Here is a 26,561-nt window from a genome sequence, read left to right on the forward strand (position 1 = left end):
ACTTCTGGAAGGACAAGGCTAGCAATATTGTTTGCTCATTTTACTTTCAAACTCACCTTAGTTTGTCCTCTCCCCTTTTCTCTTGCATGTTCTATCAACATACAGCTTAGACAAATTCAGCAAGAATCATAAGAAAGACACTGGGACAGACCGTAAACTGCCCTGGCAAAAAATCAGGATAGTTTTGCTGAAGAGAAATGCAGCTCTGGTACATCAGCAGATGGCTTACCTGTAGCTCTTAGTAGTTAATATATAACTGCAGTAATAGCAAAAAAGAGCCTCAGCATTACCACATAATTTGTCAGAGGCAATATGCTAAAACAGCCTTTCCATATTCAGCTCAAGTAGTGAGATAAGCCTCACCTCCAGCACTGACCATGGGCTGAGCACCAGCTCTGGAATGAGCCCCCAGCAGAAGACATCAGAGAACACCTACCACTGACTTTACACTATTTGTTCATTTTTTGAATTTTTTGGTTTTATCAACAGATTTCTACAATCTACATTTTGAACATGCATTTCCCTCGAACACTCATGTGCATACTTAGCACTGATTGCTCCAAGTGCTTTTGAACTGGTTTTCCTTGAGGAATTCTGCAGGCCAGCATCCCTGCTGGCTGGAGAGCTGCCTGACGGACAGACGGACGCTGTATATACCATGCCCACCTCAGCTGAATGTGCTCCTAAATGTTGATGGAACCCTGCAAACTTGCAAAGCACTATTATTATTTTTTCAGCTAGCTATTTCATCAGGGCGCCACAGAACTACTACCCATATCCCAGCTCAGAGAACTGCTGTTGGATCTAAAGATGGGAAGAAATACTGTTGGATGGTTAAAGAAATCAGGAGGTCTGGCTTCTCCTCCCAACTCTGCTTCTGAGTCATTATTAACATAAAATCAGGTTTGTTACATCAGTGAAGCTTGAGTAAATAAACCACAACTCATCACTGTGTTTTATTTTGGCAATATTTCAGTGGGCTCCTCTCTACAAATAACACTATTAAAGATCAGTGCAATTGCAGGTATATGGGGAAGGAGGAGAACTGAAATCATCTAAACTGGTCTAAACCTTTACGAAGAGCAAGGCAAAATCTCAGCTTTTTGGAGGATAATGATTTTCACAGGACTGGCATTTAAAAAAACAGGCAACCCTTACTTTGAGACACTAAAAGACAAATGAGTCATGCCTGCATGTCTGACAGAGCTGATTGGTAAAAAATATTGGGAAACATCCTAATCCCCTTCCGAGGAGCTAAGGCTGAAATCCCAATGCCACTGAAGTTTACAGTAAAACTGGTGCTTGCTTCCCTAGCACCAGGATTTAACCTCTATAAATTTCAAGTGTGAAGACAGAAGCCTTAGGAAGGAGACAGCCAATTTCATAAGCAGTGGTGCCGGGAGACTGAGGACATCACGAATTCAAAAGAATGGCTGAGGGTGACAGGGAAAGCAAGGTCTGCACCCACGAAGACCTGGCCCGGTCCCATGTCCTCCAGTACTGAACATCCCTTTATCTATCTGAGTTTTTTGGGCAGGCTGGTCACCACCGTGACCATCACTCAGGCAACTGCCAGCCCCCACTGAAGCCCTAGGCTTCTTTAGAGCTAAGCTGCTCCACATATCCACATCTGTGCTCACACCTAACTGCACCACAGGCTTTGTTTGGCACTGAGAGGGATCCTGCTCAGCCAGCTTCCTCACTGCCAGAACACCTCTTCAGCTTTTGCCCCTCAAACAACTATTCCCCGTCATGAGTAGGTGTAAAATCACCAGCTGCTGGGCACTGCAGGGATTCTGGAAGGGCTTTGGGCTGCCCTTACCTTTATTTTGAAACTGACTCATTCCATGCCCATCAAGAGCTCCTCCTTGAACTCTGGCATCAAGGCCCTTCCCTGAACATCTGAAACCTTTCAACCTGCTTAGACCTCATTGGTGGACTTCACCCTCTATCAAAAGGTTATGTGAGCGTCCGCTGTTATCCAAGTGAGCAGGAGGTGCTAAAGACCTCAGAGGATCAGTTCTTCAGTCCCATTCCTAGACCAGATACAGTAAGGACAGCTATAAGGCCTGCCAAGCACATGATCCTCTTTTCCCTCCTTTGACTTCCCCCCATTCAGCTCTCCACAGCCGCCAACTAAACATCTGATCGAAGGCCCGGGGGAGGGAGTCAGAACTGTCCAGTCTGGTTATGAGTGAAGGTCATTGATCTAGTGCAGACTAGGGATGCAGAAAACAGAGGAGGGAGGGAAAAAACCCTCAGAGAGACAGAAGAGAGGGAGTGAGGCAGGCAGAGACAGCACGGAAATAAGTGCAGGGGAAGGCAGCGGAAGTGGCTGAAACATGGTTTCACACTCCAAGACCCAAGGGCTGTTGTCAACCCGTCCTTCATGCTCACATCTTGTCACACTAGAGGTCAGGTCTCCCAAGCGTTCCTGGAGAGCTGAGCTAGCCCATATGGCAGGCAATATGTTAACAATATGGATCAGCTGCTCGTCAGGGCCTGAGCAGATGGATGTGACAACCCTGTTCTTACCCAGACAGGCTTTTAACATCTTCCCTCCCCTCTACTCAGCCCTGCCGGAAGAGCTCCGCCTGGGAACTGCTGCCTCCAGCCTACCTGAACCGTGGGGCCACAGGTCAGGACAAGCAGCACGAAAATGCCTGCCTGGCTGTACCTGGATGGAAGCAAGCAGGAAACCCCATTGAGACCAGTGCTGGCAGGAACCAGGCCAAGCGTTTATCCAAAGATAGTGCGCTGCAAACGGAAAGGCCTCGCTGTAATCCAGATATGTGCTATTAACTCCCAAGCAGGGTGATACAGGAGATATTGTATTCAGATATATGTATATGGCATGTTACCACCAGATGCCACACTTTACAGTCTAGACTGAGTTTTGTAACTGCCTGGGAAAAATTTCTCTTACGGAACATGTAATACATAAATAGATGTGTATTTTAATGGGCAAGTTAAACTCCTCCTGGCAAAGGTAGGCAAGTCATTTCATACACAGGTGTGTAAATTTCCACAATGATTTTGCAAGGCTGTTTCATATTCCCCAGCACAGCTCAGGACCTGAGCCGTCAGGGCTGGCTGGGCTGGCCCGGCTGCTCTTCTGCGGAAGGCAGTTTTCCCATCTCATTCCTGCCGCAGCTGTGCCCATGCGGTAAATCCCAAGGATCCTAGCAAAAATAACACCATCAGTCCAGGCTAACCCCCAGATTTAGCTTTACTTTAGGATTTATATGGGGAAATATTTTGCAAATTTAAACACAGACAGAGCAGATATTTCTAATCCCTCTCCTACACTTTTTTAAGCTTTTTCCCCCCCACATAAAAGCCTACCTTCATCAACTGAACAAGAAGACTCCCTCCAACCCTTATAGCTCTAGGCCTAAATAGCCAGCTTGTGCTTATAAACAGTGAAAAAGCAATCACAGCCTAGGGATGGGCTCTGGAGAATGTGCAAACAGCCTCTGTAACCCAAAGTAAATTGAGCTTGTTTTGAAAGTAGAAGCCATACAACTCGCTCTAGGGCTGAAGACTGGAACACAGGGATTTCTAGTCCAGAGCACGAGAAATCACAGAGCCACATGACTGAAAGGCTAAATGTATCTCCTTCACTGCAGTGATGTTAGTAGAACTAGGGAGACCTCAGAAAACAGTTGGAGTCCAGCGAAATATTTTTAATGTCTCTAATGAGCTACTGTCCCTCAGGATGCAGCCCCTGAAGGACACTCAGCAATGCACCCAGTAGGTACTGGGAGGAGACAAACGTGGAAAAGAATAACTGATTTGCAAGAACCTGAACCTCAAGGATCACTTCAGCACTTAAAGAATTCCTGACATATCAGTCTTCTCCTCTTACCTTCTTGTTTCAGAGGTTCTGCTCATCCCAGGTCCAGGTCAGATGGACAATGCAGGGTTTTCAGTATCAGGAGCTACACAAGTAGAAACCTGTGACAGGGGTCACAGGAAAAGCTCCTTGTGATGGAAAAAGCACCCAGAACCTATGCAGCAGCTTCCTCAGCAGAGTTTTTCCCCCTGGATGTTGGACCTCTCCAGAGAGGCACATAAAGGTGTTTGGTGGAAAATTCACCTGCTGCAGTCAAACCTGAGAGTATTTGTCTTATTTGGTAAAACCTTAGGGCTCTTCATGTTCCTTTACCTTATTCCCTCAGGCAGAGCTCCTATTTGGGAAGCTCTCTTGCCTCTGGGGGCCTGGGGAGGCATTGCTCTAAAACGGGGCACAAGCACCAGATCAGCTCACACAGGGATAAAGGTAAGAGTTCACTACATTAATAGTTCAAAACCAGGCTTTCCAAATAAAGCATGCAAGACCCTGGAGGTGTTTCAGCATTAGGAAGGTGTGGGAAGGCACAGTTCACCCCTATCCCATCCTGAAGCACACTCTTTACTGGCAGACTTACTGAAAGCACTCAGGTCTGTAGGCCTTGAACACATGGCAAGAATTAAGACCTGCTGAGTCTTAGAGTATCACGGCTGTTACTCTTTCAGGGAGGGCTAGGGCACTCAGAACATGAGTAAATTCCTCTGTGCCACACACACAGTCAGCAACATAGAGGTATAGCTGGAGCCCCAGACCAACATCTGAGCTTTGTGACTTTTCTCATCTCCCCCCTTGCTGAGCCAATACAGTCCCTCCACCTAGACCCTTCCAGTTCAGGTCTCAGCTGCACCTGTGACTCACAGCACCTTTGGACACATTGCTTTGCCCAGGTATCATTTATGGCATAGCAGCAAAAAATAGAGGAACCTGATAACAGAATCCCCTCAGGCACCTCAGTTGCTGATCTTCTTTCAGGCATCATCAGCATTTAATGATGTCAGCACAGTATGGAGATAGCCCCTGACAATACCTCTCTGTCCTACAGAGCATATGCGAAGTCATGCAAAGGCCAGACACAGCGAGAATCCTCAGCCCCTTCCACCTGCAGCAGTACGGCAGTGCCACCAGGTACCTCCCAAATCCCCAGCACGCTGAGAAGAAATATATTATCCCACTGTTGTGTCATACCTTTCTTTGCAGAGAAGCTGTGACGGCAGCCAAGCAGAGAAGAAAGTAAAACAGCTTTCAGAAACACAGAGTCCCACCCCCTCACAACCACTCCGAGTTACCCACCGTGACCACAGACATCCTCAAACTCCTTCTGTGAAACAAGTAAATCAGAAACTGTCCCACACAATACTTACCCAGGGGACTCCCATGCGTACTACTTGGCCAACTGTTAATGCTGCACAGCAGCTCATTAGGAAGAAGGAGGTGAAGAGAAAGAGCTGCTCAAACCAGCACTCTTCTCTGTCAACTGGGTGTCTGTACAGAGGTGGGCAGTGATAGCAGGAGTAAACCCAGTCCTACTTGTAAGCCAGCCCAAGCCAAACCAACATCCCACCAGGCATTTACCACCTAAGCCACTGACTTCCCACTGCTCTTTCAAACTTCATAGGCTAGCAATTACCCAGGAACTGCAATGAAGGCTCTGGAGAGCTAAAATCACTCACTCCAGTCCAGAGCAGTTTGATCACAGAACAAAAGCTAGTACCTTGCATTGAGAAGTCACAGGCTTCAAGGTCCATTCCAGTGTACAAAGCCAGGAGTGAAGTCAGGTTCTTTGTTTTGGAGGTGGTCTCAGGTGAAGACAGTGTGAATTAGATGGCCTCCCTTCACTTGGTGAAGTCTCTTTTCCCTGAGGAGAGTTTCAAAAGGAAATGAATATTTCCTACTGAGCAGTACCGAAGCTCAGGTGAATCACGAGCACAAGCAGTGACGCCAGCCTCAAACGCTGCAGCCACCCACAGACCTGAGCCCTTGGTCACACACACCAGGCCAGCAAGGCAAGGCATTTCACACCCTGCTGAACACACTGCATGCCCATCTCCTTGTCTGCCATGTGTGGTACTAGCAACTCAAAAGCCAAGGTACAAACCACCCAGGTGACTATTTGGTAGGCTACACACTCCAACTTTCTCCAGAAAAAAATCCAGGTCAATCAGTGTCAGACGCAGCCTATAGCACTAAGCCACTTAGAGCAAAGAGCTTCTCCCTGAAGCCAGCTGAGCATTCCTGCCCATGTGATCCTGTGCTACCATCCCTCCTTTGGGGGGAATCCAGCAGCACAAACTCCTTGTCCACCTCCACATCGAATCTCATGCCCAAAAATGTTACACATACAACCAGATGAGACAAAGGAGAATTATTATTTGCAGTTTAGTGAGGCCCACAGTAATTAAGGGACTTGTCAAAGCTCACCTGGCAGATCTGAAGCAGAACTGGGAACTACAGCTAAACCTCTCAAATTCTGGTCCAAGAGTTGACTGCAAAAGTCCTGTGCTCCTTGAGTGCATACTGCAACTTCTGCAACAGGTTTCACCCTTCCCCCTGCTCTCCCTAGACAGTTAAGACAATTCCCTTCTACTGCTGCATTGAAAGAAATGCAGAAATGCATAGATTAAAATAAAAGAACTTTTACCTTACTTCCAAAATTTAAAATGTCTTAGCTCCAACCTTTGTCAGAAGCTCTGACACTTCAGGCTCTTCTATGAGGTGGGATTTGTAGACTGGAGGGTTCTGTTGTTGGTGTTTTTTTAAAATTTCCATCAGACAAAAATAAAAGAAGCAAAACAAAAGAGGGTTGTTGAGATCAACTTGTGATAGGTGTCGGGCCAAAGAAAATGGAGCCAAAGAACTCAGAACCCTGCAACCAGCAACCTTTGTGTCAATTTAAGCAAATATTGTGGCGTTTCCATGGCAATCCCTGTTTTGAATATCCACTACACTCACTTTTTAAAGGGCTTTTCCTGTTTGTGTTTCAACTTCAAAACCTGTAAATATTTTCAGCCTTAACACATCCCGACCTCCCCCAGCCTCTGAAATGAGATACTATCATTGCTCTGTCATGAGATCTGCTGTCTGCAGTACCCCAAAGCTGTGAAAATTCATGGCAAAGGCAAGTTGGCAATCCAGGACAGCTGGGGACAGCAGAGGCTTGGCTGGCCCTTTGACACACTCTCAGTGCCAGCCTCCACAGCTGTAGGTACAGGAGCCCATTCCATGCTTTTCCAAAACTGATGAGTGAAAAGAGCCATCACAAACATTCAGCACTGATAGCATCAGCCCAAGACAAGCAGCAGGCAGCAGGTATTTTGCCAGTCTCCTTCCATCCCACTCTGCCAGCTCAGGCTGCCTCTGACTTGCCACTCCAGCTGCAATTTCTGCTGGGAGGCTCTTCCTGTGACCCGCTCGGGGCCAGCTGCTCCCACAGCCCCAGCGCTGCCCCCTGCCCTGACCCGGCTCTCCTCCCTTCCCTTCTTCCTGGGCTGAACTAAGGCTGCCAGTCACACTGAGTTACGGGATGCTGTGCCATGTGCAAGTGAGAATGAAGAGTCAACTTTGTCCTCGCTTGCAACCTGGGCTAGGCTGTAAATTCCCCAGCGTCCTCAGCAGCAGCCTGCAGGTCCCTGCTGCATTGCTCTGTCTCTACTCCACCACCACGTAACCCATGGGGAAAAGTCCTGGGGAAGGAGCCCGAGTCAGGTGCTGGTGTCACTTGTTAACTTGCTGTTAACCCTCTCCCAAAGAACAAAGCTGGCCCTGCATTTAATGCTGGGCTGGGGGAGAAGGGGTTTGGCACACATAGAGGTGCACAAAAACACCTTCTGCTGTGCTTCAGAGACACATTAGGGACTTTCACCCCAAGTCCCCAAGTCTGAAAGCCTTGGCCTGTCCTGCTGGAATACAGCCCTTCCTAGCAGCCATGGGAGTGCACTGGTTAATTCTGAGTTTCCTGGCAGGGATGGATTTGTGCCAGGCCTCCAATATTAGCTTAGTGTAATTTTTGGGAAGTCAATTTCCTTTGGGTTTTTTTGGGGGTTTTTTTGGTTTTTTTTTGGGGTTTTTTTTTTTTTTTTTTTGGGTTTTTTTTTTTGGGGGGGGGGGGTGATTTTTTTGGTTTTGTGGTTTTTTTTTTTTTTTTTTTTTGGTGCGTGTGTGTGTGTTTTTGTGGGGTTTTTTGTTATTTTGTTTTTTGGCTTTTTCTTTTGCTTGTTTTGGTTTTTGTTTTGTTTGATTGTTCTGTTGTTGGGATGGGCTTTTTTGTTTTGCCTTTTTTTTGTTTTTTTTTTTTGTTGTTATTCAAGTTTTTTTCCTCTTTTAAATCAAAAAGTAGGAGCATTTGAATGAGTGTCAGGATAAGGCTATCCATCCATGGGCTGTAGCTTCCCAAGAGCATTTTATAGGCACCATGGTACCTGCACAGAACAGCCATGGAAACAAACACCAAGTGACTTCAAAAGGTGTTATGCTGAATGCCCACAGAGGCAGCCTCCCAGGAGCTAACATCACTCCTCGGTCCCGACCACCTTTCCTGTAATGCTGGGTGCTTCTGGTACCACCAGCAGATGATGCACAATGCCTGCTGTCCTGGCCAGCTTCCAGCTCAGGTAATTACATCCTACAGGAGTTTCAGCTGGATATTTTATCCCTTCTTCACTTCCGGCCCTGAGCTGCTTCAATGGGAGTTGCTAAAACTCTGTTCAGATCCACCCCGGACGTGAGTGCGTGGAGGGAATTCTGTGCATCCCGACAGGTCCCAAGAGCACGGTGTTTCAGCAAACAACCTCTAAAAACATGTGACAGCATACCTTCTTGTGTACATGCCGTAACACCCCCACCTAAGAACAAGGTGCAGAGCTGGGAAAACAATTGCCCTACCACACCAGGAACCAACAATTTCTGTATGCATGCGCTTAACACTGCCCAATGGAGCATGATTTAGGACATGGACACTGGCTCCTGTCCTTTGCTGAAGTGAGACCTTTCCTCCCATCATCTACCAGGCCTGGCAAAATTAAAACTTGTGGTGGCAGTGGTGTGAGGCTGAAGCCACAGCTGCTGGTCAGCCTTTGTCGGTGGCATTACATGCTGCAAGAGATACAAGTGATATTGAATGTACAAGGTGCGTCAGGTTTAGAGCACCCATGAGAATGTGCCTAGGGTCCATAACAGGCCAGGTCAACAGGTGTCAGTGTCTCCGACTCCTCTCATCACACTGCCACTAAAACACCGTGAGCAGGAAACACTGGCAGGGTGACACTGTCACAAATCGCTGACAACACGTGCTCCAAGGTACAGGCAAAGAGATGGGTCCACCTCCCTCCCAAGGGAGCAGTGCTTTGGCATTCTCCATTGCCACAAGAATTCAGAGCCCTTCTAAGCTGTCCAAGGCATTTGGAAATGATGTGCTAACCCACCCTCCACTCAGGGCAGCCCAAGAGTCCCCAGGCTTGTAAGTGGGCTCTACCAAACCTCTGTTTCATGCCTTCTTTGTCTTATTCTTTCAGCAGATTCTGCACCAGATGCTCACCTGGTGTAAAATCAGCGCAGTTTCGGTGGCTTTAGTGAAGTCATGCCAATTTAAATGAGTTGAGGATCCGGCCCTCCAAGTTACTCAAGTTGCCAGTTCTTCCTTTGGATAATCCCGAGGGTGATTTCACAGCAAGCAGCAGCACAGGCCCAGCCAGCCTGGCAGGATCAGCTGTGCTTTCCTACCTCCCCTCCACCCCTCCACCCTCCCTGCCCCAAGTCAGGCAGTCCCTGCTGTGAGACCCTGCTGCAGCAATGCTGGACCCATCATCATCTGCTTTGTGTACTGAGTTTCCTTTTCTCTGTTGCTTAATGAGAGATAGACACAGCACAGAGTAAATTACCCTGGGCTTTGGATCAAGGCTTTCTGTTGGCTCTTTGCAGGAGAGTTCCTGCCTTTTACAGGGCACTGTGTCATACCTTGCCAAGTATTTGGAGAGGGTGCTGGTCATTTGTCCAGCAGCAAACCTCAACCAGTTTAGGGTAACTGTGAAACAGCACATCTTTATGGAAACAGACTAGATACTGTCTTCCCCTCTCTTTACTCTCACTAGTCTCTGCTCCAAGACATGTAAAGAGCCCATCACTGCCTGGCAGCTGCTGAATGAGCAGCTACAAATCCCTTCCTTATCCCCAGTTCCACTGCTGTCCTGCCATCCTTACCACGTCTCAATGTGAGGGAAGCAGGTAATATAGGCACAGGGAACGTGGCAAATCTTCAGCAGGCACTGGATGTGCAAGAACTTTACATGCTCTGCCCTCACAAGTCCTTTGCTATCCCCCCAGAGCAATTTTCTAGGCAACAGCGTGGTTGCATTCCCTTCTCTATCTCCTAATAAATATCATGCTAAGCAAGATGAGTATCTTCTTCCCAGACCAAGCAGCATGACCCACTTTCTGAATCAGGGCAGATGCAATTGGGCCCTGGAGTCCTGGACCCCTCCCAAAGCACAGAGATTTTGTAACAATTACAGCAAGAAGAAGAAGGAATAGCAAAGTAGTAAGTGATCAAAGAGTGCAGTAGTGGAGTTGAAGCTGTGGGTAAGTGCTGCTCCTTGCCATCCTGCGCTCTGGCATTTTCCTAGGACACAGAGGCAAGAGCTGTGTGCACATGCACATAACATCTCTCCTCCACTGCCCTACATTCCTCAAAAGTAACAGGTCCAATTTCAAACTCTGGCTAATGGCAAGCCAACTGTTGCCCCCCCTGCACATCCACCCTGATTCTTCCCCTTCTTTTTTCCTTTCCCACAGAAGAGCAGAATACAGGATTCACATTCCAGCAGTGCCGAATCCTCCTTGCACAGAAATACACGTACAAATATCCTACTCTGCCTCAGTGACAGTCTTGAGGCTTTTAACAAAGCAGCTGTGCCCAGTGTCCCAGCACTGACACCTGGCTCGTGTGCCAGCTTCCCAGTAATCCGTGAGCTTACATGGGTGTAAGCCACCTCCGGCCCCTCAGCCCCAAGTCTCTCCTGACCCAGAGGTTCCAGACCTGTTGTGCACAGTGGGGAGGCTAGAGCTGGGATCCTTTACAGGTGCAGTGAAACCAAAAGCCCCTGCAGAAGACTCGTGCCTTGGGCCAAACCCAGCCTGGCTCACTAGAGAGGAGGTGGCCAGATCCTGATCCCAGCAGTAGTATTCTGTTTGGAGATGTTCCATTTTTCCACAGAACAGCTCTGTACTTTCCCAGATGTAGATGGGATCAGATTATGACCCAATGGGCATGGAAAGCAATTAAAAGGAGGTAGGGTGAATGCCAGTAGTGCTTTCATTGCTTGAATCCGCAAAGAAAACTTCTCTCCCAGGGAAGCATTAAGTCTCCATGGCCAAAACCATATAGAAAATCTCATACCAAAGAGGACAGGATGCCAGTGCCCAGACTGGGTCCTTGGCCATGCTCAGCCCTTGGGGCACACAAACCCATGAGCATCTGTGACCAGGGGTGCTAGGACACCCACCAAAGGGTCACTACCCTGAAAAACTCAGCAGGAAACTCACCTGGGAGCATTACAGCAGAAGCCCAGCACTCTGCAAAGACGAGACTCCTGTGCCAGGGTTGCACAAACAGCAAAGACAGCACTCACCCCAAAGCAAGTCTGACAGACAGGAACGACAGGCAGGGAATGGAGCCGAGCTACTGTCGCACACTCAGGAGTTCAGAGCTAGCTCTGGCTTCCAGACTCTGGATTTCTCCCCTGCCCACTGCCTACCTGCTGGAACACACCACCATCCAGCCAACAGCACAGAAACACACATTAATGGGGGCTCTGACCAGCACAAACAGCTGCTTTTGATGTTTGACACGGTGAGATAAAGCAAAAGTAACTTTTAAAGGATTTCCGTGACACTTTTCTTCCCAGTTAAGTAAAAGTATTTTAAAAAGAAACAAAAAAAGAAGACCCTTTCACCTAAACTTCAGAGATAAAAAGCGAGGGAAAAAATCTTCATCTTAATTCAAAAACCTATTTGATGTGTTGTGGCATGAAAATGTTTTTCACTGCATTTTTTCAGTGTGATCTCATGCACCCTGCAAACGGGGTACGCCCAAAACACCAGGTATTTTATGGGACACAAACAGAACACAAACACACAATTAAAAAAAAAAAAAAAAAAACTGGGATTGGTAAATATTTAAATTAATCTGAGCTGGCATCTGTGCAGCCTCCCCTCCCAGAGAGAGGGATGTTTGCAGCTTTAAAAAAAATAAAAGTTAATAACATGACCTTTTCCTTCATGTTTGTTAGCTCACTGCAGCTTGGTGAGTTGGGGCAGCCCAGGCACCTCCCAAATGAAGTCCATCAAGTGCAGCTGGGGCAGCTCCCCTGCCTGCCTCCGGGGGCTTGAGGGGACAGAGCTGGTGAGGATAGAGCTGCTGCTGGGGGAATTGCTCCAACCTGTTTGCAGTCTCACTCCGCAATGCTTGGGTTTTGTTGTGTTTGGTTTGGTTATTTTTTTCTTTCCAGTTTAATTGTTGGAGGAGTTTATGAAGCTGTTTGCCAAAAAACAATTGACTCCAGGGAGCCAGCTTACACAAAAAGGGTGTGTCGCCCGAGTGAGGCTGTGGAACCATGGAAACCACCACCTTTTGCATTTGCCCAGGTGAAGCCAAAGCTTGGTGGATGTCTTGTGAAATCAGCAGGGATCTGCAAGGAAGTGAAACACACACACGCAACTGTGCATTCAGCATTCAGCACCAAAATCTCCCACAAAGAGGGGGATGTTCACACCTTAGTACAGCTGGTTTATCTCACAGGTCACACAGACACGCCAGTGAATGCACAAGGTGTTCCAAGCATACCTGGAGCACTTGCTCTCCTCCAGGGCGGCAGGGGCTCTGGCAGAGGCAGTGCTGCCCAGCAGCACATGCAGAGTGCATTGGCAAAACTCACCCAAATAGCTGTTTGACCAGGGGTGAAAAAAGGGCACCCCTGCAGCCATAGAAAATATCCCAAAAGCAGAGAGCACCGTGCTTTAGGTGCTCGATCTGACCTGCAGGAGAGCAGCCGGTGGTGGTGGCAGGCAGCAGACGGTGAGGGGACAAGATGTGTCCCCCCACATTTCTTTGCAGCAGTAGGGTATGAGGACTGTGCCATGCAGGACCCCGTGTCCAGACAGAGATAAGCATTTGGGAGGGGGATGTTTGTCTTGTGGGTGGCTGGAGAGGGACCCTGGCTGCATTCTTCTCAGTCTTAGAAAAGAAAACAGAGAATTCCTCAGGAGCACTGGATGCTGGCCTGACTGACAGAAAACAATCCAGGAACAAAGCGCATAGAAGGGATTTCACAGCCACAGAGCCCCTGTGTGTCTGCTCCAGAACTCTCCTGCTACCACTGGGAAACGGAAGAGTGCTCTGAACTGCGGCTCTTTTCAAAGGGGTAACATCCATTATTCCCCAGTGCCAGCTGCTGAAAGCGTGGTGACGGCATTTCAGGTTACAGGATTTCATCCACTCTCATGGAATACAGGCAGGGAAGTAAGCCGAGGACAGAGCTTTACCAAGCCAACTCCTAGACAGAGCACTGTGTGGCATATGGTACAACCTGGAAAAAACTGAAGGGTGCAGAAAATCCACTGTAACAAAGTTCAAGGATCATCCTCAAAATCAGAGCTGGCCAGAATCAGGTGAGAAGTCAGAAGTTTCTTCGGCTGGCTTGACTTCAGTGTGCCACACTAAAAGTGGGATGATTCGGTCCTGACACTTCTCTTACATGAAGTCAAAGATCTCTGACCACAAACCCCTTCAACAAAACCCCCCATGCTCCATGAGCCCTGCAGAGAGGAGTACTCACCCATCAGCACCGGAGAGATGAGGGCAATGACCTTTCCCTTGGTGCAGGGAAGGAGGGAAACCTAGCAAAGCCCATCACTACTTCTATGATTCACTGTTTTTCATAATTACACCAGATCCAAAAGTGTCACCAAATGGCTTTTCCCCATTCATTCCCTGGTCATTTCCCAGCCCCTCATTCTCCCCTTTAGTTCAAGAATCCCAAAGTAGATGCGAGACAGACACTTGTGAATTACTGTGTCTGTGAATTACTGGAAGGTCCTCAGGGTGACCTCCCAGAGAAGACAGAACCTGTGGCATGGGAGAGGACTCCAGAAGACACTCAAGTCTTCCAGCCACTGTCTGCACCTCTGGGCTGCCCCTTGGCCTAGCCCACGGTGACTGCAGAGCCTGCTGCTCCCCAAGGGCAGCTGAAGGGAACAAGGGGAGCTCCCTGGGCAGTTTCCCCCAAAGGGGACCATGGGAAGGGCCCAGCAGATCCACAAAGCAGGAAAATGCCAGTAAGGCTTGGTGCGTCAGCCTTTCTGGCATCGACCTCCCAAACTCATTCAAATATTTCCTTTTTTTTTTTTTTAAATTTAATGTTCCCTATAATTCATCTGTCCCAAAAGATAATCAATAGAGGCCGTAATGAAAATTTGAGCCATATTTTATGATCCGCTGCAGGAGAAAGGGCCACATCAGCAGGACTAGCCCTGGCTTCCAGCATCATTTCTGTGTGCATTCACCTGCTTACTGGCCAGACTCCCCTCTCCATGCACCCAAGGCTGCTGACAGGGGCTGGCCCTCCAGGATAAACTTCTACCCTTTTCTCCAACTTCAAACAGCTGCCGCTGGATCCACAGCTGGAGATGTACATAAGCGGGTAAGGGAGTTTCCCACAGAGTGCAAAGGGCCCTGACCCAGTTGCCCTAGGGATCCTCCAGGCCATCCCTCAGATTCTCAGCTCTCAAACAAGTCCTGTGACCCTCTATCAGGTCCACAAGGATCATGTAGCAGGATATGAAGAATTCCTTCAACCCTTCACAGTAATGCCATAATCCCTGGCACTGCCTCTCAGTCAAGGTGGGCTTTATGCTCCTCTTTTCCCAAACATGAGGGCAGTCCCTAATGGGGAGAGAAGAGGGATTCCCCCAAGAACTGCCTGATTTGAGAGCCTGCTGTGCTGCACTGCAGCCTTTCTGGGCTCCCACCACTGGCAGTAAAGACCAAAGAAGCACCTTTGGGCTTCTTGTTTTATGAGCAGCCACACAGTTGCAAATGAAGGATCATGGTAACCTCAGTACTGTCCAATTCCAGACTGAATATTAGCAAGCACAGGAGCATACTCCATAGCATCACTCCAGCAAAACACTCATCTCTTCTCCCTCCTGTGCACTATCACCTGGGTCTCAGTCCTATAGATGCATTCATGCTTTTGAAATGTTTGAAAACAGGAATCCGAAAGCACCACTGGAAAAACAAGGAGAGAAACCTAAAGCACATTCTCACATTTAGCTACCATAAAAATTCATGTCCAGTCACTAGGACTGTACTCCTCCATTTCTAGTTCCAGGGGAAGCTCAGACAAACCCAGCTACTTCCCTTTTTTCTTTTTAGCCACAAATACTAGATCTGCTCCCAAATCTATCCGTTTTATTATAGAATGTATTAATTTAGGAGCCATGCTGACCTTGCTTGCCCAAGTGGGGAGTGGCAAGGAGAGGCAATCATGTCTCAGTGCCACCTACACACGCTGCTGTGTGTTTTCAATCCACACCATAAATCCTACAGAACTCCAGAGCACCTTGATCTATCCTCCTGGCACACAACTAGCAGCCTTGTTGGTTTCGCACATGCACATGGATGCAGCCAGGGCTGAATGAAGGCAAAAGCCTTGGTCCTGTTCCCGGAACCCTCCTCCATCTCAGATTCCCAGCAGCAGGTTCTCTGTCCTCCCTTTAAAGACTGGAGCATATTTCATTGCCTGAAGCTGCCGCATCTGCAGGGAGCCGGAGGTAACAAAACCGTCTTTGATTTGGCCAAGGGAAAAATATCAGAAGTGAAAGGCCAGAGTGAGGAATTTATAACAGCAGCTAAGGCAGCAAAAATACAAGTGCCTGACCAGAAGCTGCCCTCCTTCTCAGCATGTCATGTTGTTCAGCCTCCCACGTGTCTTCAAGGGGCAGGATATTGCAGAGAGTCTAGCCAGAAACCACCAATTTCCGACACATACGAGTGTACTGACACCCTGACTAGACCCCTGCACAGCATCAACCTGGAGGCATACGCTGCAAATCCAGGAAACCTCTGCTCACCCAGAGGTGCAGGTGGGAATCTTGTAGTTTGTTACTGCTCAAGACATTACTTTAAAAATGATGCAGTACCACTGTGTAGGTATATCGATAATATTTTACCTCCCAAGATAGAAATGCCCTGTGTCCTGGATGTACAGACTGAATCTCCACAACCAGCAGTAGCAAGAACAACAGCAAAATATTCCCACCTTTCCTTTTTCATGGAAACTTGGCAATCAACCATCTTTGTTTTAAAAAAAACCACAATAATAAAATTAATTGTTGTTTCCACAACATAAATGAGGTGACAGACTTGCAAAATGTGAGATATAAGGACTGTGAATCCAGAGAACATGGATTAGAAGCTTCATGCTTTAAACTTACACTGGAAAGGGGGCTGAAATCCCAAGCACAACTGGGAAAGCACTGCCATCTCTGTCAGCACCACACAGAGCCATCCTCCTTTTTCAATCCAGTTGCCAAACACAGCAGTGATAGAGATACCTGCCTGTGAGAACTTACAGAAAAGCATGCAGAGCTGTAACATGGCTGTTGCTGTCATTGCTAACTTGACCCAGATTTGAACTGGTGACCCTTACTAATATCATCCAGTCCCTTGATATCCTCAGGGAGCAATCAGCACGTTTTATTAACCCAGCCAATTTTGGAAGTGCATAGGCAGTATTCTAGCTACTTGTTACAATTATGCATTATAGGTCCATTTCACCCATATGCTTGCACTCAAGTGATGTGCAGCAGAGCTTTCTGCCCTCAGACCAATGGCACAAGGAGCCCAGAGCTGAGCCAGCCCTGGTGTTCTCGGAGCACAGAACAAACCCAATGCCCCCAGATATCACTTGCAGCAGTGATGTTCCACCCTAATACAAAGCCCCAGAAATCTCCACAACCAAAGCCATTTTTTAAAGTTACAAGTTTCCACCTGTTGGTCCCTGGACTGAACTAATTTCTTTTGCTAGTTCTAAAAGCCATAGTTATTTCAGTAAAAAAAAAAAAAAAAAAAAAAAAAAAAAAAAAAAAAAAAAGAGCAAGTACAGGGGAACTCACAGACATCCTCTGACTGCTGACATAAAATCCCCATATATGCAGATGTATTTGCTGCCCAGTCAAAATTCCAGCTTTACTGCATGGCATGTGACAGGGGAATTCTTCACGGTGAAGGTGAGAAAACAAGGAGTTAAAGTGACCAGACCAAACTCAAAAAGCAATTTAGTCAAAACTACAAGATTTCTGTCTGTGCTCTAACCAGTAGATTATTCCCTTCTTTGCTAAACAAACTTCTCAGTGTAAGGGGAACTGCTATTTCCTCTTAATGATTAGCATTTTCTGAGGGAGGTTGATTTGTTATTATTTTTAAAGAGGACACCCTACAACAGGGAAGCTGCTCAACAGGGGATCAACCCAGGACCAGCTTCGGTTACTATTTGGTTCAGAGAAAGACTCACTGAAAGAATGACCAGCAAGAAAAGAAACAGTTTTCTGCCTCCTGAAATAGCAAGACAGTTTGAGTGTACCACTCCAACACACAGACTCATGAGTTCAGATGCCCTGTAAAGTAGCACAGAGTCCAGCTCTAGACCTGCCTGCTCTGTACTGGCTGGATAGTCATTTACATACTGGAATAAACTACCTGAAGACAAAGCAAATGTACAAAGTATGTACAGCACAAAATCTGAAAAAAATCTGCTAAAAAAACAGAGCAGCTAAGAAGAAATTAATATACAGGGAATTTTTTAGGGATGATAACTAGAGGAAAAAAGTGCATGTCTTTTTAGTAACCAGTACTTACCTGGATCAGGAAGCAGCCGTAAGTTCTGGGTGCAATATCTGGGAAAATGAGTTCTCACCGTTAAGCAGAAACCCAATGGGAAGCAAGAACGCCCTACTTCTTTCTAGGCAAAAGCAGTGCAGCCCTACCATTTGCTGGGAAAGTTTTAGGTAAGACTCCTTTCCCCAAGTCTGAAAGAACTGCTTTTTACTTTGATGAAGCTCAGCTCTGTTTCAAAGAAACCAAAGCTGAAAGTGACCATTACTAATTTTTTATCACCATTTTATGAACATGTTAACCTTCATTCAAAAATGCTCTACAGAGTGGATTTCCTTCTATTATTTTTTTCATCCTTGATTAACAGTATTTCAAAAACACGGGTTTCTAAAAATGCATATAAGAAGAGACCTCATAAAAACTTGTACGGGTTTAATACAGAGCTCTTTTCTACAAAATCCACATAAAAATAAGGTTGTTAACAATTAATTTGAACTGAGCCAAAAAAGCTGTTTCAGTGCAGCCTATCAGTTTAACTACTACACCTCAAATTAAACAGGTATAAATGCTTTATACATAAAAAGCTCTAGATTATAGAACACAAACGAAACTTCTACCTTCTCATCCTTTTCAGCACTCATTCTCCAAACTTCCTTTGCAAACTGACGTGTTGGACAGTGTGAAAAAGATGTTTCACATGTGCATGTGGAAGTCACTTTGCTCTCATGTCTACAGCACAAAGTTTGGAAAACTTGTTTAAAGTAAGTGCTTTCTCCCCCAGTTCATCATTTATTGGATATTTTCCTTTCAAGATTTTTATTCATAAGGATCCTATTTTGTTTTTCTAAACCCCAGATTTTATGGAGAAAATACTCTGCCCTAAATCATCTCCAGGCAAAGGAAAGCTGCTTACTATGTTCCCACTTATTGCACACACATAACTCTACGTGGAGATTCTTAATCTTCACCCACCCAAGATTAAGGCAACACAAATTATGAAATCGATACCGATACACAGAGCAACATCTATTACAGTTTCAATGTTTTTGTTATATTTTTTCTAAACTATTAAAGCAGTATGATTTTAATGTGGTGGTTGTTGTTTATGCAATACAAATTCTCTGTTGTTTGATGCTGTGGGTACTTATGCAAATGCTCCATTTTCCTTATAGAAATCTTTCCTTTGACACCTCATGTGAGTAAAGGAAATATTTGAGTGTTTGCAAGGTAAGGATCCATTTATATTTAAGGCTCCATTACTGATCAGGAGGCAAAGAGCGTCCTTATGGTGGATATAAATTATAGTTATACTAATTTTAAAGACCCTTACTCTCTGTTCTACTGATGGAGCAGAAGAGCTTTCAAATAAAGGAGATTCTTCTCTCACAGCAGTTCCAGTTCTTTTCTTTCATTAATCAAAAGCTATCCTATAGATAAATATATTTTCTCTACACATGCATGTCTGAAAACCTCTTTGAGGTTTAACACTCCTGCACCTGATTCAAACACAACAAATCAAAAATCATTTTGCCACCAACTGCAACAGGCATTTCCAGAAGTTACATCACACAAGTCACACAATTAAACTTTAATGAAAACATAAAAACAAAAACACCAAGCAGCCCCTAGCGCTTGCTTTGTCTTTCACACAATCTATCAAAAAAAGGCAAGAGATTAAAATGGAAGATCCTCTGGCTAAAGCTGTGCCGTAAACAATTTTCTCCTGATGAATTCCACCTCTTTACTCCACTGAATCAGCAGAGCCAAATGGAATTTCTCTCCTCTCCTTCTCTGTGATGAAAAGGATGGAGTGCTGATAAAACTCACAACCCATGAAGATGGCTTCCCCGAGGTGAGATGCCTGCTGCCAGGAGCTCTGCTCCTGTGCGGGGTTTAAGGCCCTCCCTGCCGCCAGCTGCTGTGCTGAGCCAGCCCCTCGAAACCAGCAGGACCCTTGGTGCTGTAACACGAGATCTCACGCAAGCAGGAGAAACACAGAATGTTACGGCAACTTGAAATGTCCACACACGTTTGCCTTATAAAAGACCCGAGTCTTCCAAATGTCTCAGTACCTGCAGCCTGGAAGGCTTCAGCTACAGTGTAAGTGTCAAACACCTCTCCACAATAGGTGCCTGAATCTCGACATGCTGTTCCTCTCCTTCAGCCTCACCCTCTGTTCACGTATTTCCACACCTGCAAATGATATCCCTTTAAAATCAAACCTTTTATTTAGCATCTCCTTAGATCATATAATTTGATGGAAGGTAACTGCGGTTTAAACAAGGACAAAGGAACAGAAATGGGCTGTGATTTCCAAAATATAGTTAGGAAAGGCAAAAAGGAAGCAGCAGAAGCATCACAGTTAGATCATAAAAGCCATTAAGACCCTGAACTAGGGAGTTCCACTGGCTCCAGTCCATTCATGGCTGCTGAAACAGGACCTTGAACAGTGAGGAGTAAATTCAAGCTTGCACAAAGTAGGACAAGTCCAGCTTTCCTGTGTCTCTTGTAACATTTTTCCTCTTAGGGTTTTTCTATCATCTAGAGTGTGTAACAAAGCAAACCTAAAAATCGAGATAAATTTTAAAATATTTCACGTAAGGATTTACCTGTCACCATGTATTTTTCCCACTCTAACTCTTTTGAACATAATCAGTTCGTTTAAGGGTTTGGTTTTCCCCTAGACCACTATATCTGGACTCTAAATATTGCAGAGGATGTGCAAAATAAATTTAAAGTCAGCTAAATGCTGAAGAAAAAAAAGAACTAGAAAAGTGTCTTAGGTCATACTTTTGTCTTGAAGAATTTTTTCCCTGTTTATATAACAAAGAAGAGTTTGGTCTAAACGGTAACATTACTCTTTCTCTTACCTGCCAAAAGGGATTTCAGTTTTGAATGGAGTTTTCTTACTGTATTTTAATTATTTTCAGGGAAATCTACATTTGGATAAGTTTTGGGAGTTTTTTCAAATCACACTATTGTATTACAAAATCAAACATCTGTCTATAAGAAGAGAATATTTTCTTATATTTACAAAGCACCTTTCCTTCCCAAGTATTCACGATGAGGTGAGGTCACTGCCGTGAAAGTGCAGCCAGCACTGGCAAAGTCTCACTCTGTATGGATTTGCCACTGTCCAGAGCAGGAAAAAAAGTACTGTTCTTTTCCAGGGCTTCTCAAGCCATGTGTAAATCGACCACGACTCTACTGGGGTTTCTCTTCTATACACCACATTACATCCTCCATCTCTGAACGTGCCACAGATGAAAAAGGGGCAACGCATTTGGCAAAGGTGTATCAGATGCTGTAACAGCACAGCACCGAGCAAGGCTCTTTCATAGCGTAAATGAAGACTTAATTTCAGCACAACATCTCACCCATTTAGAATGAGCAGAGGAAAAGAGATCCCATCAAACAGGAGCTGGGCTGGGCTATGAAACCTGGGATTAAACATCTGGAAAACCACCTGAGAAAGCAGGCTTGGGAAGGCAGTGGGGGATTGCATTCCTTATCCTCCCTGTCTGGTAAACAGTTCCAGCCATCTCAGCACACTCACTACACACTACACACACACTACACCCAAACTCAGGTGTCCAACAGACGTGTAGAGACACAACCTGTCGATAACAAGAAGGGAGACACAAGGAGGAACTGGGAGAACAGGACAAATGAAACGGGGCAGACAAAGACCAGAAGGCAGGTGACAGCTGCAGCGGTGCCAGAAGCAGAAGTGACAAACTGGAATCCACAAAGTATTCTGAAGTACTGCAGGAAGCAGCTCGAACCAGAGAGCAAACCCTGGAGCCTGAACTGTGAGTGCAGGGGTGTGGTAAATTCTCCAGCTAGGTAGTGCTGGCTTGGTTGTACCAAACAAGATAGACTCTTTCAGAGTCTGAACACAGGCACAGAACAGTTCTACTACCTCAGGGGCAGTTTTAAACACTACCAGCTCTCTAGGTTAGAAAGAACTTCCTGTTTGCAGTCTGGAGCTTTCCAGTTGCCTTGAGGATGAGCAGTTTTGAGTCCAAAACACTGGTCTGATAGCAAAACAGAAAAAGAGAGAAAGCTTGTAGGCCTGGGGGTTCCCACGACTGCCTGAGCTGAGCAGTTCTTCCTGCCTGGAGCCAGGAAGAGCTGCCCAGGGAGATCAAACCTGCCCTGCAAAGTCCCAAATCCAAGTCATGCAAATTCCAATCTTCCTCCAAGCACTGACTGACTTCATCAGATGCATGAAGGAAATGGAAAAAGGAGGAGGGGCCTTACTGCCTACACACATACACACCCCACCTCAGGCAATAGAGGGGGTGTAAATAATGGAGCAGGTTCAGCAGCCAACAGCATTCAGGGTCGAGTCAGTAATCCCCTTTTTCCATTTCCGTTTGCTATTTGATGTAATTATAGTTTTTGATTGAAATCCACCCGGAGTGTAACCCCTTAGCTTAATGCACTGTTTAAATCCTTGGGTACACAACCATGCTGCTCCCCAGACTCGCCTGGAATAGGAAACCATTTCAATGCCAAAAATAAGTCTTTGCTTTCTTAGGTAACGCCCTCGGTCTTGGCTCAGCCTCTGCTACACCCACCAAAGAAGCAGGGCAGGGAGTTTAAGAGGGCTGCCTGATGCCACACATGGCTGGTCACTGTGCTGTGAGCTGAACATGCAAGAGGGTTAAACTTTTGAAAGCTTTCTTTAATGCCCAGACACTAGAAGAGGTGGCACAGCTGTATGGACAAAGACCTGGAGCCTGGCCTCAATTTTCCCAGCAGATTTGCTGCTATCCTGACCATAAATAGTAACAAGCCAAAGCCCTTCGCATGGGTTAAACAGTGGCTTCTGTCCTGAAAGGCCTCCTGAGGATAAAATTAACAGACGATATTCGTAGTCCAAAGGAGGGCTGGGAGATCTACCTTTCTGCAAAATCAGATCACCAGAGCAGGTTTTTCTTCTCCAGTTCACTCAGTACCACTTGGCCAAGAATGCAGGGCAACAGCTAGACTAGGAGGCCAGACACCAAACGAGTCCCTGAGAAATTACATCCCACAGAAGCAGCAGGCCACCAACAGCCTGAGTGGGCTAGCAGCAAAATCACTAATACAGCTGGAGAGAAACGGCCTAGAAGCAATTGTGTTTGAGGTGTTTGAGGTGTTTGAGGTGCCCATCAGTCTACTGGAGAGCATAAGGAAAAGGGTTCCTCTGAGGGCTTCATACCCAGGTCAGTACCTCTATCACTGTAAAAAGCCTGATGTGGTTTGGGGAGGTACATAATACAATACAAAGACTTGCTTCAAACAAGCATCTCAGGACAATGAACAAATGTACAATTTCACTCAAGATTAAGAAAAAATATCTTAATTCTCCCATACAGGAGAATCTCAGCATGGCTCCTTTCAACATTAGTATTGTGTGAAGACTGAGGTATATGCAACATGAACATGATTACAAAAACAGTAACTCAAAGCCTTCCCCAGGAAGGGAATGGAACCTCTGGGACTTGAAAATAGGGATGTTACAACTCCTGTTCCACACCTTCCTCTGCACAAGGAGAATTAAGGTTTTCAGATCACAAGATTTCCAGATCTGTTGCACAAACTCAGGATAAGTCCAAGAAAGCTGCTGTGTCTGGATGCTTCTACTCCCTCCAGGAGATATTTGGCCAGCTCAGTGGACCTTTGGAACCAAGAAAGGCTCTTTGGACCTTATTCTGTGGCTTAGCCTTTACAGCATCATTTATGTCAAGGCCAAGAACTGGCAAAAAAGTGTGAGAGAACACATGAGAACAGCACTGCTATAAACAACTTTATGAAGGTGAAAGGGACCAGATAATCAGCCCATCCCTTTCTATTTCATGCCACAGAGGAGTTCTGGGTGAAGGAGGAGGTCACTGAACCAGCCTCTTGGGCTGTAGGCACCTTCCCTGGCAGCACTGTGACTCAGTGGGGAATCAGAGCCAGGCAGTGCCAGATGGGCTAGGCTATGGCAGGAAGATCAAGACAGCAAAGCAAGAGGAAAGTACAGGCAACATGGGAAGAGTGGGTCCCCTGGGCCAGAAGGCAAAACCTGCCCTAGGCTTTCCCACTTCTAGGAATCGTCTGTCATTGACAGTGTTTGGTAATCAGCTGAGCCCCAGCTGCTGCACCTCCTTTACCAGGAGGAACCACATGGGCAGCACAGGGCAGGGCACACCATGTCCACTGGAACCTCCATGCCCTGTTCTGCCCTTTCCTGATGCTCATAGCAGCTGAAGCTGCCCACCAGAATAAACCTGCTTCTCATCAGCTCTTCCAACTCTCCTCCAGCCCTTCCACTCAGCGGGCACAGGCAGTCACATTTTTTCTCTCTCCTCATCAGATATCTCTGTCTCTCTGAAATATTCAGATGATTTGGTTTTGTTCTCTTCTCCCCCACATCAAATCCTCCCCCTGCTTGTGGAAGCAGTGGATTTCACCCAGGCACAGAAGGCTAATTTACACCCTTCAGGGTTTAAAATAGCAGTGGCGTAAATGAAAAGTCCAATTTCTTCAAATTTGCATTGTAAAACCATCCTTCAACTTCCTTGAAATAAATTTTACTATTTTATTAGTGCAAACAAAATGGTAATAAAACACTAATACAGCGCCTTGTATCCAGGGGAAGAGCTAAAATTAACATAGACCGAGCAGTGTTTGCTATTACATTCAATTACCTTTTTACTTGAGATTTACATTCTCATCCCCTTAATCTCCATAGTGGTGGCTTTGAAATCATTCCCCACAGTCCCTCCTGTACTTGGAATGGACGGCAGAAAAGCTGCTCACTCGCCACTACCGCTCCTGCTGCCAGCACCCCAGTACCAGCCTCTTCCCTCGAGACCCCTGGGCAAGTTTCCCTGGAACGTCTCTGGAGAGAAAACACAGCCAGTGTGTTCACCTGCCTTTCTAAGTCTCACTTGGGCCCTAATTTCTAAACTCCAGACATATACACTAGCACCAAAAATACAGCCTGTGTTCTACAGCTGCCTTCAGTCTGGCTCTGGAAACTGTTCCTTAATTCTGAGTTACAAGCCATGTTGCAGGCGAGTTTTATTATCTCCACTGTATAGATAACTAAGGCAAAGACTGAGGACCAAAGTCAGAATGCAGCTGCTCTTTGTGTAGAACTGGAACAGTCTATTTTGTAGTGGAACTATTCCAGCTTTCACCTAGGGCTCGCTGAATTCAGACTCTGTTCTCAAGGTAATTGGGATTGTGTTCTGCAGCCCAGGCTTAGACGTAAAGTCAGGAAATGAGCAGCTCCAGGGTAGTCTGATGAAACTCAGAGGGAACCTGCACTGGAAAGAAAGGCCCATATTCCTACTAATATAGTCAAAGGAATCCACGTCCCCAGCATCAGGGCAAGTTTTTAATTGACAGCATCTCTTGATACTTTAATATAGTAGGCATGACAGTGATTTGGCCATTATCAAAAGAATGGAAAGACTTCCACAGGACACTGCAGCGAAGTCCCGCATCAGTCCAGCTCCGGAGAGAGACTTTATTCTTGGTTCCTCTTTCTTCCTTTTTGTGTACTGGAAGTAGGACTTATACCCACTTTAAGCCAAGTCAAAAGATTTAACCTTTCTTTGGAGAACACAGCCAGCATCTGCAATACAGGTGACATCCTGTATCCTTTGCTCACTCATTTTGACACAATGTTTTGTGATACACAAATGAGATAACAAAGATTAATTGAGCATTGTGTAACATATTTCTAAGCTGGGCAAGAAAGGAGTGAACAGCCTTTCATCCCAGTCCCCTCGCTATCCAGCCATTCCAGCATTACCAGACCACTACAACACCGCACAGAATCAACAGCTAAGAATACAGGGCAATTTGGGAAGGCACCAGGCAGCCTCCTAGGGAGGAGCATCTCCTGAGAGAAACAGATCCCTTGAGTGTCACCCCAGCCTAGGCCAGCTGTAACACATGTGGACTGCCAGGTGCCTGACTGATGACAGAGAGAGCTGTCATCACCTGTTTGGGTGGGAAAACACTTCTACATGCTCCAACCAAGTTCCAAGAGTGCTGCATAGTCCTGATCATACCTACAGTATGCACCAGTGAACTGGCTGTAACGGCCCTGCTGAAACCCAAGCCCACCAAAATCCATTTTGTCCCACACAGCAGCAGATTATTCTAATTTCCAATGGCCCTTGGGCAGCTATTGCACAATTCTCAATTTTTCTTTTTGAAGAATAACATTGCAAGATGATTCACCAAGAGATTTTGTGCCAAGCTGAAAAAAGGGTGGTCTGTGCTGTAGCACTTGGTGGTACTCAGGTGTCTTCTAGGCAGTATCCCTATGAGCTGGCCTTATGGTTCTCTTCATTTTCTCCTCAACAAAACCCTCTGGTTTCTGCATTTTAATCAAGATTTGTCTGCCTAGCCCCTAAATTGCTCATCTGTCTCTCCTCCTGAGAAGCATGGTCCTTCATGCTTTCCCTTTAACCATCTTGATCTTCATGGCTGGAGGAGAAGGATCGTGCAAATCATGAATAAATGATAGATAATGATAGATAGATAAACGACAGAACAACTGACAAATCCTCCCCATCCACATAACAAATGTGTCCCCAGGAAACCTTTCATCTGTCCATCTTCTAGAAGGCAGTACACAAAAGCCTTTATGCAAATACAATTATCACAAGACACCAAGCAATACAAAAGACCCCAAACAATAAAGAGTAAGGAAAAGAAACCTGCCCAAGAGCACAGGGCTAAGTTTGGTTTCAGCTGGTCTTCTGTCCCTTTTTTCTGTTCTCTTTCCCCTGCTCCCCTGAACAAAGAAAGTTTGTTGTCAGGTTCAAACAT

At 46.1% G+C, this 26,561-nt stretch overlaps 1 protein-coding gene across 1 annotated transcript in view; it reads right to left on the bottom strand.

The window, feature by feature from the left end:
• CASZ1 (castor zinc finger 1) overlaps positions 1-26,561 on the bottom strand; it is a 195,083-nt gene that overhangs the window by 154,215 nt on the left and 14,307 nt on the right. Inside the window, exon 2 of the mRNA XM_066334522.1 lies at positions 5,565-5,708. The gene's annotated coding sequence lies outside the window, so the exon portion shown is untranslated. The remainder of the gene's footprint in view (positions 1-5,564; positions 5,709-26,561) is intronic.

The sequence above is a fragment of the Sylvia atricapilla genome, chromosome 22, assembly GCF_009819655.1.
Source record: "Sylvia atricapilla isolate bSylAtr1 chromosome 22, bSylAtr1.pri, whole genome shotgun sequence".
Taxonomy (NCBI): Eukaryota; Metazoa; Chordata; class Aves; order Passeriformes; family Sylviidae; genus Sylvia; species Sylvia atricapilla.